Raw genomic sequence first — 15104 nt, forward strand, 5'->3', positions numbered from 1 at the left:
AAAGATGGAGGAGCGAGAGGATACGAAGAGGGTGGCTGCGAAGGGTGCGGCAGGCACGCCAATGGCGCAGATAAGTTTTATTGCGTTTCATCTCACCCGCTACACTTGAGCGCTTTATTTAGAGCTGTACAGGCCAGCTGCCCGTGTTTTCTGACCTCACAGCGCCCCGTGTCAAGGAAGAAACGCGAACGATGATGTACACCCCTGCTCCAAGCTAAAAATCGTTTACTCGAGGGACATCTAAGAACGATTTCTCGTGATTTTAGCAAAGAATCGCTAGAAAATATTTTAAGGGTGCTCTTTCAACCCTCCTTCATGATCTCTATTGATAAAATTCAAAGTAGAAAATGAAGAACCTCTTCAAATTAATTTTACTGCGCCCCGTGTCAAGGAAGAAACGCGAACGACGATGTACACCCCTGCTCCAAACTAAAAATCGTTTACTCGAGGGACATCTAAGAACGATTTCTCGTGATTTTAGCAAAGAATCGCTAGAAAATATTTTAAGGGTGCTCTTTCAACCCTCCTTCATGATCTCTATTGATAAAATTCAAAGTAGAAAATGAAGAATCTCTTCAAATTAATTTTTAAAAGGTGCACACATATGTTTTAGTATTGTTAGAGAAGAGAAATTATGAAAATCTGTATGTGAAATGGCGTTTTTTATTGGAAAATCTGTCAAACGAAAGGGTTGATCCTTCCATTTCGCAGTCTCAGTGATAATAATTAAATGCTAGTTCGTTAACGCGTAGCAAAAGTGGCCAAAGCTCCTCATTCATGATCTCTATTGATAAAATTCAAAGTAGAAAATGAAGAATCTCTTCAATTTCATTTTTAAAAGATACACATATGTTTTAGTATTTTTAGAGAAGAGAAATTATGAAAATCTGTACGTGAAATGACGTTTTTTATTGGAAAATCTGTCAAACGAAAGGGTTGATCCTTCCATTTCGCAGTCTCAGTGATAATAATTAAATGCTAGTTCGTTAGCGCGTAGCAAAAGTGGCCAAAGCTCCCCAAACGAAGCCACGTGTGCACGCGTGGTTCGAAATACCCAAAGGCCTCGTAGAGAGCGATCAATTAATCATTCATGCGACGCGATGGTACCTGGGCTGGTGGGTCGCCATTTTCCCGCGCTTCGACGCTCGTGCTTCGAAATTAACGACGGAATAACTCTGAACGGGACCACGCGCGGGATACGCTTCCCAAGTGATTGATTGTTCCTTTAGGAATCGCGATCGGTGGAAACCTGCGATGCAGCTGTCGCACAGCGCGAGCAACGCACTGAGACCTCCGCCAAGTTTCGCCTCGCGAACGAGTACTGAATTACCAGGCGAGAGTAGAGAAACCAGCTACTGTTTCGCGGTTTTATGCTACTTCGAGCAATGAGAACAGCTGCTTCTACTTGCATTTGTCCACTGCTGGTCCTTTCTCCACGAGAATCTCAAGAAAAGTGATAATGTGTTTGAATAAAAATTTCAATTGGATCTACAGAGAATTTTATAGCTTCAGAGAGTTTGAATAATGATGTGTTTTAATGAAAATTTCGATTGGATGATCAGATTCACTCGTAGAGATCATTCGAGTCTAATTTCTTCAAGGAAAGGAATTTTAGAAGATCTTCTGGTTAACGCGAGAAGGCGAAGCGTCTGTTTCGCGGTTTTATATTACTTCGAGCAATGAAAACAGCTGTTTCTACTTGCATTTGTCTGCTACTGGTCCTTTCTTCACGAGAGAATTTTATAACTTGAAAGAGCTTGAGAGATAGCTTGATTAATAATGTGTTTGAATAAAAATTTCGATTGGATGATCAGATCAACTCGTAGAAATTATTCAAGTCAGATTCCTCCAAGGAAAGGAATTCGAAAAGCTGTTCTGGTTAACGCGAGAGAAGTCGAAGCGTCTGTTCCTGAGAGAACGCAGATGACCCGTGAGGAGATAATGAAAACTGCTCGAACGCAGCTCTGGAGCCAGCCAGTTTCAAGGCCCTCGAACGAACGCAAAGGCTGTGATCGCGGCAAGTGAAACGGGTAGAACAATTTTCACGTGGAAGCGTGCAGAGGCGCGTGCACCGATCCGCGAAGGGTGGAAGCGCGTTTGTACGCGACGCAGCGCGCAGAAAGGGCGACACTGCGCGAGTGTCACGGTTATATACTTACCTGGTGCTCACCCGTCGAGCTCCACCTTTAAAGCAATCCATGCGGGCCTCGTTGATTCACCCTCCTGTGTCTGAACCCTTTGATTGCCGGTCAAGGTCGCCAGCGACGGCTGCCTTGAATAAAACGCACGTGACGCGGGCTACGTCGTCCAAAGGGTGTCGAAAGGGGACAAGCTGTGAAAAGAGAGAAATGTGTGAATTAAAAATAATTATTATTTCCAGACGCGAGAACTGTGGTGGACCACGAGAAGAGAAAAAAAGAAATCAGAGAATTATTAGTTAATTATTATTTCGAGATAGACGCGAGAACTGTGGCGGACGACGAGAAGAGAAAAAAAGAAATCAGAGAATTATTAGTTAATTATTATTTCGAGATAGACGCGAGAACTGTGGTGGACGACGAGAAGAAAAATAAAGAAATTAGAGAATTATTAGTTAATTATTATTTCGAGATAGACGCGAGAATGCAACGCGATGATGGATGATACGAAGAGAAAGAAAGAAATTAGTGTAGAATAAAATGTCTTCGTTTTAATTTCCTCTTGCAAAACACAGTGATTCCTCTGGAACGAGGTTAACTGTGGTTTTTAAAAGACACAGTTTCCATTTCTGGTATTATTCAATCGATGGCAATTTATCGAGCTAACGAGGATGAATATTGGAGAGAACTATGGCGGACGACAAGAAGAGAAAAGAAGAAATTAGTGTAGAGAAAGAATTATTAGTTAATTATTATTTCGAGATAGACGCGAGAATGTAACGCGATGATGGACGATACGAAGAGAAAAGAAGAAATTAGTGTAGAATAAAATGTCTTCATTTTAATTTTCTCTTGCAATACTTAGTGATCGCTCTGAAACGAGGTTAACTGTGGTTTTTAAAAGCCACAGTTTCCATTTCTGGTATTTTTCGATCGATGACGATTTAGTTGGCGAATTTATGAAGCCAATGAGGATGAATATTGGAGAGAACTATGGTGAACGACAAGAAGGGAAAAGAAGAAATTAGTGTAGAGAAAGAATTACTAGTAAAATAAAATGTCTCCACTTTTATTTTCTCTTGCGATACTCAGTGATTCCTCTGAAACGAGGTTAGTGTGGTTTATTGGAGAGAACTATGGTGAACGACAAGAAGAGAAAAGAAGAAATTAGTGTAGAGAGAAAATTATTAATAAAATAAAATATCTGCACTTTAATTTTCTCTTTCGATACTCAGTGATCGCTTTGAAACGAGGTTAGCGTGGTTTTTAAAAGGCACAGTTTCCATTTCTGGTATTTTTCGATCGATTGCGATTTAGTTGGCGAATTTATCGAGCCAACGAGGATGAATATTAGATAAAGAGTGACAGTGGACGTTTCGCAGCGGATGACGGGTTACGAGGTTCGATTAATCGAGACTGGTAGCGATTAATTGCGCGAGGCTCGCGTTTCGAGCCTCGCAGGCATTCCAGGGGTGCTCGTAAATATTAAAACCAGCGCGTTCTCCGCTCGAAACGTCGCGAGGGTTAAATAATAGACGCTCGAAGGAAGACGCGAAGGGTTGCGAGACTATCCGTGATGAATGCGAATACCTACGTAACGAATTAGCCGCGCCTGCTGCGGATGGATCGATCCTCCTATCGAGAAATTATTTTGGTACGTTCGATCTGGAGCCTCTTCCATCGCGTTTCGTTCCTCGAGTCGAAAATACGCCCTGTGCAGATCGAAAGAAACAGATTTCGTTCGATTCTGCTGGCTAATTCGACGAGAATAATTAATTCATTCCTTCGACGATATCAATTACAACAATTGGTGATGTTACTTCGTTATTATTGTTAATTACAAGCATTGCTTTACGAGAGATGCTGTCACGACGTCTGTTCAAGAGTCTGACTACTGAGCATCACGTAAATAGACGCATCGCTTCGTTCAATTGAATTGACACGACCCAAGATCGAAAACAGAGACAAGTTCCTTCCTTTTTCCGTAGCGTTTGCTCGCTGATTAGCATAGCCGCGTTAATTGAGCGGATCCGGAGGTCTGCATGGAGAACACGTGTCGCGAGCCACCAGCAGCCAGTGAAAACGTTCCAACGAACGTCTCGAAACAGAACAGAAGATTTATCGCGAACCCAGTCTCTGTTTCCAGCTGATTATCATCCTTAATCAAGGATCCACAGAAAGAATTTCCATCACGAGACACTTTCAAATTTATTCTTCATTATTTTCAACCCTTCTCAATTACCATCCTACCAAATTTCATCGATTTCCACTGAAGCCAGCCTCGATCGTTAGGCTCGACGCGTGTAATTCAGCAGCCTCGAATCGCACGGCTGACGCAACGAAATTAATATAAATACACGCTTTCACGTTGCAACATTTCAACGCGCGCGATTCGAGCGTCAGTGCTCGTTAAAACAGTATTTATACGCGACGATCCTGCTCAGTTGGCGCGAGGAGTTGATTCTCAGGCTCGAAGAAAGTGGAGAACGTTTAAGGAAGAAACGCTGGAGCCTCGCGAGAACCCAGTTTCGAGCGCGTACGCGCGCTCGCGTCCGGTTCTCGCGGTCTTCCGCCGGAAGAGGGTCCTCCGCGGCGCGCTCGCCACTGCGCCACGTTATTCTGATCGCGACCAGCGTCATTTGGCAGCACCAGTGATAAAGGCGCTCGTACAACAATGTCGTAAATCCACGTCACACGGTTACATAAATATTCACGTTCCGCGGATCAGCGGAACGTGCACGGAACCGCGAGCTAATAATAATATCGACACGTTCTAATGACGGTTCCCGCGGATCGATCCTCGCGTCGACTGCGTTCATTTTTATTCCAAACTTTCGTCAACGAACAGAGGAGACACCGCTAAAATTAGAGCACCCTGTATTCAGTCGACACGCTCCTCTTGGCTGCAAAGTTACCAGGAGAAAAAGAACAATCTGATGGCTACTGAGAAGACTTAGACGATGGCCAACTGAAGACATTTCGATTATCATTAATTTATCGATCGATCTGTTTCTGGTTTGTTTTGTCTGCTAGTGATTTAGAATTGAATTGGAGGTTTCAAAGGTTCGTTGAAAGGCGCGAGAAGAATGTTGCGAGTTTTGGAGGACGAGAATTCGAGGTTTAAAAAACAGCCACACGGTTGTGGTATAAATAATATCGTGGGACTAATAATATCGACGATGGCAGAAGAAAGGTTGCTCGTCACTGGTTTGTGATGCGTGTATAAGTACCAGAGGGTATGTAGATAAGTGGTGTACAGATTGGACGTTCGTCTTGAGCTTGCCAACGAACCAGACTTCCGTGGCAACCTCTTATTACAAAATTCCCTATTCCGCCCAGAAACGAGCTTGGAATAACAATTCCCTCGGCCAAGCTAACAACCAAACAAACATCGTTCGACATTTGCCAAAAGTGACACAAATATAATCCTCCATTGCCTTTTATATGCCCCCCTCTTTGTGGCGAGTTCAGGATAGACTCGAGCGTCTATCGAACAGAGCAACGAGAAGTGAGCAATTTTTGAAACTTGGCAACACTCAAAATTTTGATATCAGTAACAAGTATAACAAGTTAACAGTTTGGGTTATTTTTTTAAATATTAAAGAAGGTCATGAAATGGTAAAGTAGGCGTCGAATTGCGAGGCTCGATTGTGACTATGAAAATTTTGATATCAGTAACAAATAACAAGTTAACAGTTTGGATTATTTTTTTAAATATTAAAGAAGGTCATAAAATGGTAAAGTAGGCGTCGAATTGCGAGGCTCGATTATTACTGTCTAGATGTTGGGGGTGAATTCATTGAAACCGCCCCTTTCATGTAAGAATTCATCGAAATTCGATCGATTTTAAAGAGAATTGAACAACAAGCGAAGGCGTTCTTCTTCTGGATTGTGACTGTCAAGATTTTGGGGATGAATCCACTAAAACTACCCCTTTTGCACGAGAATTCATCGAAATTCGATCGATTTTAAAGAGAATTGAACAACAAGCGAAGGCGTTCTTTTTCTGGATTGTGACTGTCAAGATTTTGGGGGTGAATTCACTGAAACCACCCCTTTCATGCGAGAATTCATCGAAATTCGATCGATTTTAAAGAGAATTGAACAACAAGCGAAGTAATCGTCAAGAGAAATGTCCTTTTTCTGAATTGTGACTGTCAAGATTTTGGGGTGAATCCACTGAAACCACCCCTTTCGCGCAGTAATCCATGGAAATTCGATAGATCTCAAATAAAATCGAACAACAAGCGTTCTTTTCTCGTCTACCTTGATCTCCCCGCTTCTGCCAACCGTTTCAAGCTCGTCGATCGAGTTAAGGCACTCTCCAAACGCCATTCCATTTCTCCCGTGGCACGTGGCCGACGCATTTATTTATAAATACCAATGCTGCCGCGCGCTCGTTCGCCTTCACGTAAACTGGTGTGCGTGACAAGTGTATACACGTAAACGCGAGGCGATGGATCGCTCCCTTTTACCCTTCCGTGGGTTTCAAAGAAAATTTCTAGAAAGAAGGGTCGTCGCTGACGGAGCTTCGACCCTCCTCGTCGACGAGTCGAGACTGTCGCGAGCATCTGACCTACTGTCGCGACTCGAACGAACCAGAAACGCGTTCGAAGGTTTGAGGCAGGTCCAGCGTTCTTTCGAGGATTCCTTCGAAGCTGTGCTTCGAAACTGCACGCGAAAACAAATCTAGACTCGATTGAGGTAATTTCGAATGGTCGAAAAGGGGATGAAGAGGGTTGATTCGTTCGATTCTACACGTGAAAACGTTAATGCTGGAGCGATAAATGGTCGATCGTTCTTTCGAAGATTTCTTCAGCGCTGTGCTTCGAAACTGCACGCGAAAACAAATCTAGACTCGATTGAGGTAATTTCGAATGGTCGAAAAGGGGATGAAGAGGGTTGATTCGTTCGATTCTACACGTAGAAACGTTAACGCTGGAGAGACAAATGGTCGATCGTTCTTAACACTTGTTGCGAACCAAGTGAGTTCGTTAATCGTTCACACGCAACGAATTTTGGCTTCAAAGAAAGTGTTCCAAGCTTTGGTACACGAAGACTAATCTAGACTCGATTGAGGTAATTTCGAATGGTCGAAAAAGGGATGAAGAGGGTTGATTCGTTCGATTCTACACGTGGGAGCGTTAATGTTGGAACGACAAATGGTCGATCGTTCTTAACACTTGTTGCGAACCAAGTGAGTTCGTTAGTTGCCCACACGCAACGAATTTTGGCTTCGAAGAAAGTGTTTCAAGCTTTGGCTCAGAGAGAATACTTTGATAAAATCGCAAAATCGCATCCTTTCTCATAATTAATATTGTCTACACAGAAGAAAGAGAACGTGGCACACAAATCATTTTCAAACGATCTAGAGACACAATTAGATAAAATAATCCTCCATGCAACAAATTTTGGCTTCAAAGAAAGTGTTTCAAGCTTTGGCTCAGAGAGATTACTTCAATAAAATCGCATTCTTTCTCATAATTAATATAGTATATACAGAAGAAAGAGAACGTGGTACACAAATCATTTTCAAACGATCTAGAGACACAATTAGATAAAATAATCCTCCATGCAACAAATTTTGGCTTCAAAGAAAGTGTTTCAAGCTTTGGCTCAGAGAGATTACTTCAATAAAATCGCAAAATCGCATTCTTTCTCATAATTAATATAGTATACACAGAAGAAAGAGAACGTGGTACACAAATCATTCTCAAACGATCCAGAAACACAATTAGATAAAAAAAGATTGCGCAAAGGGAGTTGAAAATGTTTGTTCTTCCCTCAGAAAAATTAGCTTTCTACAAACTGCTGTTATTTCGCCATCAAGGGAGCGATTCTGCGTGAAAACAGGATGCAACCCTTCTTCCATCCGCGGTTGGCTCTCGAAAATGGCCCTCGAGGTCCATCGACGAGGAGACGAGCGGTTGCAAGTCCCAAGGGACACGACCAGCTCGCGTTGCAATTAAATCATCGTCGCGGGAGCTCGTTTACGTGAACCATCGCGATTCACGCGTGGTTAACGAACGCTCGCACCCTTGCGTTCCATCCGCGACCCTTAAACGACTGCACGCCCTCGATTGGATAAAACCAACGTCGCCTTGCTTTGCGTATCGCCGTCACTTCCGTTCCGTCGAGCGGTTTTGCGTCAGCGCGTGGTCGTGCGCGGATAAATTCTCCTGCAGGGGATGAAAGAACACGCCTGTTACTATTTTAAACGGCTCTCTTTTTTCTCCAACGAGAACAATCCACTTTTCTTCCCTTTTTTCGCTCTCTACGTACGCCAGTGCACGCCTCCGCCACCCTCGCGTCGAAGACTGCGCCGTCTGCCATCGCGTTTAATTAATAACTTTCAGATAGACCAACCTTCCTCGATACCAGGTAACGATAACGATGAGAATAACTGCGATTCGGATGATCTAATTTCGCTACTGTTTGGCTGCTCAGTTGAAGGAACCGTCAAACGAAATTTCGACCAAGACGAAATGCAAGATTTACCACGATTTATCGTCAGACGATACACGAAGAGCAGCCACGTTCACGAAACAAACGGACACAGGAATTAATTTCTCGTATATATTTCATACGCGATTTAATCGCGTTTAATAACGACGACACGAAATGGCGAGGTGCTCAGCTGCAATGCGGTCCACGAGAACCAAAAGAGAGAGAGAGAGACGTCGTTACGTCTCGTCTCAAAGGGTTTATTCCGTTCTCTCGCGCGTACAGACTTATTATTATCGTTTCGAGTGGTGGTACCATTTACCAAGCACCCCTGCGATTCTCGACACTGTCTCGTGAAGTCTGAAAGGAGCATAGCTTCTTTTAGAGGGATTTTGGAAGAATCACAAATTAAGTCTATAGATTATCTCCTAGACGAATAAAGTAGCAAATTTTGAAACTGAGAAACTGTACGATCACCCTGTTTGATTAATAAGAACAAAGTAGCAACTGTGAATAGTATCTTCGGAACTGTGAGACTGTGCAGTCACCCTGTTTGATGATTAATTTCTATCGATTTTTGCAGTGTGTGAACGCAATAATTGCAGGCTCGAAACGGGAGATGAGACTGTGCGTTCACCCTTTTTGATGATTAATTTCTATCAATTCGCGTAGCGTGTGAACGCAATAATTGCAGGCTTGAAACAGGAAACACTTTATAGTATGTCTAGTGAAAGAATCACAAAATAAGTCTATAGATTATCTCCTATACGAATAAAGTAGCAAATTTCGAAACTGAGAAACTGTACGATCACCCTGTTTGATTAATAAGAACAAAGTAGCAAAGTTCGAAACTGTGAGACTGTGCAGTCACCCTGTTTGATGATTAATTTCTATCGATTCGTGCAGTGTGTGAACGCAATAATTGCAGGCTCGAAACAGGAGACATTTTTGAGTAGATTTGATAGAAGCTTTGGTGGAAGAATCACAAAATAAGTCTATAGATTATCTCCTAGACGAACAAAGTAGCAAAGTTCGAAACTGCAAGACTGTGCAATCACCCTGCTCGATGATTAATTTCTATCGATTCGTGCAGTGTGTGAACGCAATAATTGCAGGCTCGAAACAGAAGACATTTTTGAGTAGATTTGATAGAAGCTTTGGTGGAAGAATCACAAAATAAGTCTATAGATTATCTCCTATGCGAACAAAGTAGCAAAGTTCGAAGCTGTGAGACTGTGCGATCACTCTGTTCGATGATTAATACGAAGAAAGTAGCAAATTTCGAAACTGAGAAACTGTACGATCACCCTGTTTGATTAATAAGAACAAAGTAGCAAAGTTCGAAACTGCGAGTCAGTGCGATCACCCTTTTTGATGATTAATTTCTATCGATTCGCGCAGCGTGTGAACGCAATAATTGCAGTCTCGAAACAGCAGACATTATCGAGTAGATTTGATAGAAGCGTTGGTGGATACGACTGAGAGGACGCGCGAAATCCTCTGTCGAAGAGGGCGGTAGGTGCGCGGGCGCCATCGCGCGTTTTCAGGTATCGCGCGCGGGGAATAAAACGGAACGACAGGCCCGTGGGGTGGTTACTGACGATCCGGTGGAGGCTGCGGACCGAAATACACTCGCACGGCCAATTCTCACCAGCACAGCGGCGGTTATCGTTGCATGTGCAAGCAACCATCACCTTAGACGGTGGCCGCGCTATTTCAGGCGGGCCAGCCAGTGCCATGCAGCGAGACAGGACCGTACGACCGCCTCTGTTTGCCCGCGAGCTACGAATCTCGTTCAGCTGCCACCAATTTCTGTCGTTTCGAACGATAACCGTCGACTTCTGTCGTTTTGAAAACGATAACCATCGACTTCTGTCGTTTTGAAAACGATAACCATCGACTTCTGTCGTTTTAACGAGTGGAATCGCGATGAGAATGCGAGATGTTGCTTTGGAAGTGAGTCGAGACTCTCAATGCGACTGTAAATCTAATGCATCATCATTCAATGATGTTTCATAGAACTTTTTATGGAATACTGTTCTTAAAAATTGTATTTAACATCCGTTTAACTAATTTACAGTAGGGATTTTGTGCTCTGCATTGATTAGACTTAGGATGATTGAATTACTTTCGAAATGAACGAAGGATGATTAACTAGCGACGTATGAAACGCAGACTTGCCCGCGAGCTTCGAATCTCGTTGAGTTACCACGAATTTCTGTCGTTTCGAACGATAACCATCGACTTTTGTCGTTTTAACGAGTGCAATCGCGATGAGAATGCGAGATGTTGCTTTGGATGTGAGTCGAGACTCTTAATGCAGTAGAAAATCTAATGCATCGTCGTTCGTTGACGATTGCTTTGGAAGCGAGTCGAGTCTTTTAAAGCAATAGTAAATCTAATGCATCATCGTTCGTTGACGATTGCTTTGGATGTGAGTCGAGTTTCTCAATGCAGTAGAAAATCTAATGCATCATCGTTCGTTGACGATTGCTTTGGAAGTGAGTCGAGTCTTTTAAAGCAATAGTAAATCTAATGCATCATCGTTCGTTGACGATTGCTTTGGAAGTGAGTCGAGTCTCTTAATGCAATAGTAAATCTAATGCATCATCATTCAATGATGTTTCATAGAACTTTTTATATAATACTGTTCTTAAAAATCGTATTTAACACATTTTCAACTAATTCACAATAGAAACCTTGTGCTCTGCATTGGTTAAACTTAAGATAATAGAATTACTTTCGAAATGAACGAAGAATGATTAACTGACAACATACAAACACAGACACACTGGTATATTTACAAGAAAAATCGACTGTCAAAAATAAAAAAAGAGAGAGAGAAAAAAACGTGAAGCAGACTGCTCTGCTTTCGTTATCGATCTCAACGGAACGCGGTTGTTCGACACACGTCGAGCGCGCAGTTAAGCAACTGTGATCGATTTTTGGCAGGCCTCAACTTTCCTCCAAATCGACCACGCGATGACTGGAAAAAAGGCAGGCTCTGGCGATTAATTCCTAGCGTTGAAAATTGATCGCGATGATTATTTTCGCGCGTGAGATGCCAGCTGCTCGTTCTCGAGCGGCTCGACGACTCGCGATCGTTCCACGCGCGACGGATATAAGCCAGAAAGGGTCTTCACCCTCGTAACCTACGCGGAACAGGTTGGTCTCGCACGAGGAAGCGGAAAATAGAGACCAGGCACGAACTTGCTGCGCCGCTCGATAAACAGATGAACGACCACGCGATCTGTAAACGTTTTTTAGGGACAATCAACCGATAGAGAGAAACATGGCTGACGATTACGCGTGTAAACAGCGATTCGTTCTTACTGGCGCCAATTTCAATCGCTCGAGCGAAGTTTGCCTTCCGTTTTGGGGGTGCGCGTGAAATATGGGGTGAGCTTTCGATCTTTCTTGGTTCTTCTAACGAAAATACACGCGAAACGCTGTGTATAATTCTGATCTGAGTTGGAGAGACTACGAAGCTCTCGCATTGGATGAAATTTCGCGCGTAGGACACCCCTGGTCCCACGGAACTTCACTGCTGACGCGTACGATTCTATTTATAATTTCTATGATCACTCTATGCAATTTTTCCGAGAATTATCACTCTAAATGAAGCCCTCTGCAGTGATGATTTCCGCTGTTCTAAAAATACAATCGCGTTTAACAATCGAGGCGTCCTTTTATGTCTTTGCCTCGCTTTCGAGTGCGTAGAAACCATTTCTCAGAACTCTCGCGACATACATGAATTTATGTCTTTGATTAAAAAAGAAATTTGAAGTTTTCTAGTGTTTTTTGAGTTTGTTACGCGTTAGAGTTGGTGGAGCTAGAGAAAATTCGATGGATCAAGGATTAAAGGAAGCACGAAATTCAACGCTGCTCCAGTTCCGCGAGATTCAATAACCAGCAAAAGTCTGCTCGTTCTTACCATCGCCAAAGGAAACAGACGGCTGCTAGACAAAGCGTGGCGAAATTAGAAGCTCGACAATTAATCTGGGTCGTCGTTGCGGGATGAATCGATAGCTAACTGCTTTCTTTTCCACGCTCGTCCACGAACGGTCTCACGATGAGTGGGTTTTCAGGCTGAACGATGTTTGTCTGAAAGAATTCTCGTCGCAAAGATCGCGTCCAAGCGCTGGTCGACCTCGAAAGGGGTTAATTCCTCGTCCAGCGAAAATTTCGCGTTGAAAGCGTCGCTGAATACGATCGACTGTGTCCCGTGGAACTGCGAACCGCGCAATAGCCGTCGCGTTCTTCGAGACAGCCACGGTTCGTTGGGTTCCCAGTTGCAGCTGGAACACCCAGTTGGGGATGAAATTACCCTTGGCGAGGATGTTCGCGAACGAAACGCGATTACGGTTGGTTAAGAGGCTCTGAAAGCTCGCGAGCGAACCAGCTTAGGCACTTTCTGCAAGTCCAAGAAGACATCTGGACAGGAATTGTGCAACGCTCGAGATTGATCCTCGCGGGATGGTCGTCTCTTTAGACGCAGCTTTAAGTTACACTTTGTACTCGCAGGCGAAACAGCCTCTCCTATCGTGAAAATAAACCAGCGACTGAACAAATAATTATAATCAATCTTGCCTGTAGATGCACTCCTGTGCACTTGCTGCAAGACAGTTTTACTACTTTCTATTAAGCTGGAGAACCGTCCATTGTGTTCTTCCCGCGCAATTATCCCTCGCGCTATTTGTTAGCTGAGCAAATATTTTCTACGGAACTTGTGCCACCACCTCTCACCCTTCAAGGTTCGCACAATCTGATAGAATATTTTGATAGATAGTCATAGAGTAAAAAGAATTGCTATCTTATGTAATGCGATAATTACACAGAATTGTGCAATTGATCAACCCCAATTGGACCTTAAATTCATATTTTAGCCTTAAAGTAACAAAAATTCACAGCTATGAATGAGAACAATTCGTAGAAAAATATGTAAGATGGAAGAAAGAAAGAAAAAGCGTCGCAGTTGAGATGCGAATTTCCAGGGGTGCAATATCGGCACCCATCAGCACCCAAACGTGTCGAGGAGCACCAGCTGACCCGTTTGCTCAGAACGCTCGCGAAATAATATTCCACGAAGGTGTGCAAGCCTTCCGTTTCCTTCCGTCGACCGCAATAATGCCGTCCGCAGACTCCATTTTCCCAACCCCCTCCTACGGGGGTAGTTTTCTGAAACGAGGCTGGCTGCCGCTCCGCGATCGATCAGTGGACTCGACGAGCTTGCTCTCCTCGTAACGACCTTAGCAAACGGATGGATCGCGCGATAAATTCCGTCGTTAATTTTTCAAACACCCCTCGCATGGCCTCGAGCGAGGGGCGCGAGAGGATTCGTCACGTGGCGCAACTGCCACGTGACGAACCAATTAGCGATCTTACTACTGAAATGAGTTGGTTACTGATGGTGTTTCAGAGCTAGCAAATGGTTCGAGTAAAAGAAAATTGAGAGGTAGAGGTACTGTGGAATTTTGGTTAACGTCCATCGCAGTGATCAGGTTTAAGAGTCGTGGTGGTACTTTATTCGCTCGTTTACTTGGTAATCAATGGCCGTTGCGCACGAGGCAGAGAGGAATCCTCTGTAAAATCAATGGGGTGCGGCTGGAAATTATTTAAAGAGTTGGAAGCGTGCGATCGAAGATATCGGATTATAAAGAGGAAGGGAAATATTCTACTCTCTGGTTGAAAGTAACAGAAAATTTGATTTTTCTATTTATCAGATGTAGGAAATTCACAGATCCATTTCCAGAAATTTGATTCTTCTATTTATCAGATATAGAAAATTCACAGACCCATTTGAGAAATTTAATTTTTCTATTTTCAGATATAGGAAAATTCACAGTCCCATTTTGAGAAGTTTGATTCTTCTATTTATCACATATTGGAAATTAATAGACCCATTTTGAAAAATTTGATCTTTCTATTTATCAAATATAGGAAACTAACAGACGCATTTCAGAAATTGTATTTTTCTATTTTCAGATATAGGAAATTCGCAGACCTATTTGAGAAATTTTATCTATTTGAAATGTAGGAAACCAACAGACCCACTTTGAGAAATTTAATTTTTCTATTTACCAAATAAAGAAAATTGGAGAAAACTGTATTAACTGTCCTGCGAAACGTCCAAAGATGCGTCAGAAATGTGAAATTCGAACGTTCCCTTAAAATTTAAAACCCAAGCGGGGTATTTAAAAAAAGAGGGACCTCCCCATTGGCGAAGGAGTCGAGAAATACGGACGATCGAGGACTACACAGCTGTCATCGACTATACAGAGCAGGGATCGAATCCGTGGAAGGCTGTTTTGTGATCGCGACAGGCATAAAGGGACAGAGGCAGCAACCAGCTTGCATCGCGTAGCGACAAACGACGATGCATCGTTCCAGCTGCAATCGCGGCACTTTGTTAATGCTCGACGTATACGGGACAGGAGGGGGGGCTTTGATGATTATTGTCGACCGAATAATGGAGAGTCGAGCTAGGAATGGAAACGCTTTCGAGCCACGTCTCTGTCTGCC

The 15104-nt window shown here is 43.2% G+C and overlaps 2 protein-coding genes across 2 annotated transcripts in view; one reads left to right on the forward strand and one right to left on the reverse strand.

Annotated features, from left to right (window-relative positions):
* Nucleotides 1-15104, reverse strand: part of LOC143431344 (cytochrome b5) — a 56343-nt gene that overhangs the window by 32848 nt on the left and 8391 nt on the right. The window lies entirely within an intron of this gene.
* The window catches only part of LOC143431330 (uncharacterized), a 57662-nt gene that overhangs the window by 16364 nt on the left and 26194 nt on the right, over nucleotides 1-15104 (forward strand). The gene's annotated exons all lie outside the window — the stretch shown is intronic.

Source organism: Xylocopa sonorina, chromosome 17, assembly GCF_050948175.1.
Source record: "Xylocopa sonorina isolate GNS202 chromosome 17, iyXylSono1_principal, whole genome shotgun sequence".
Lineage (NCBI taxonomy): Eukaryota > Metazoa > Arthropoda > Insecta > Hymenoptera > Apidae > Xylocopa > Xylocopa sonorina.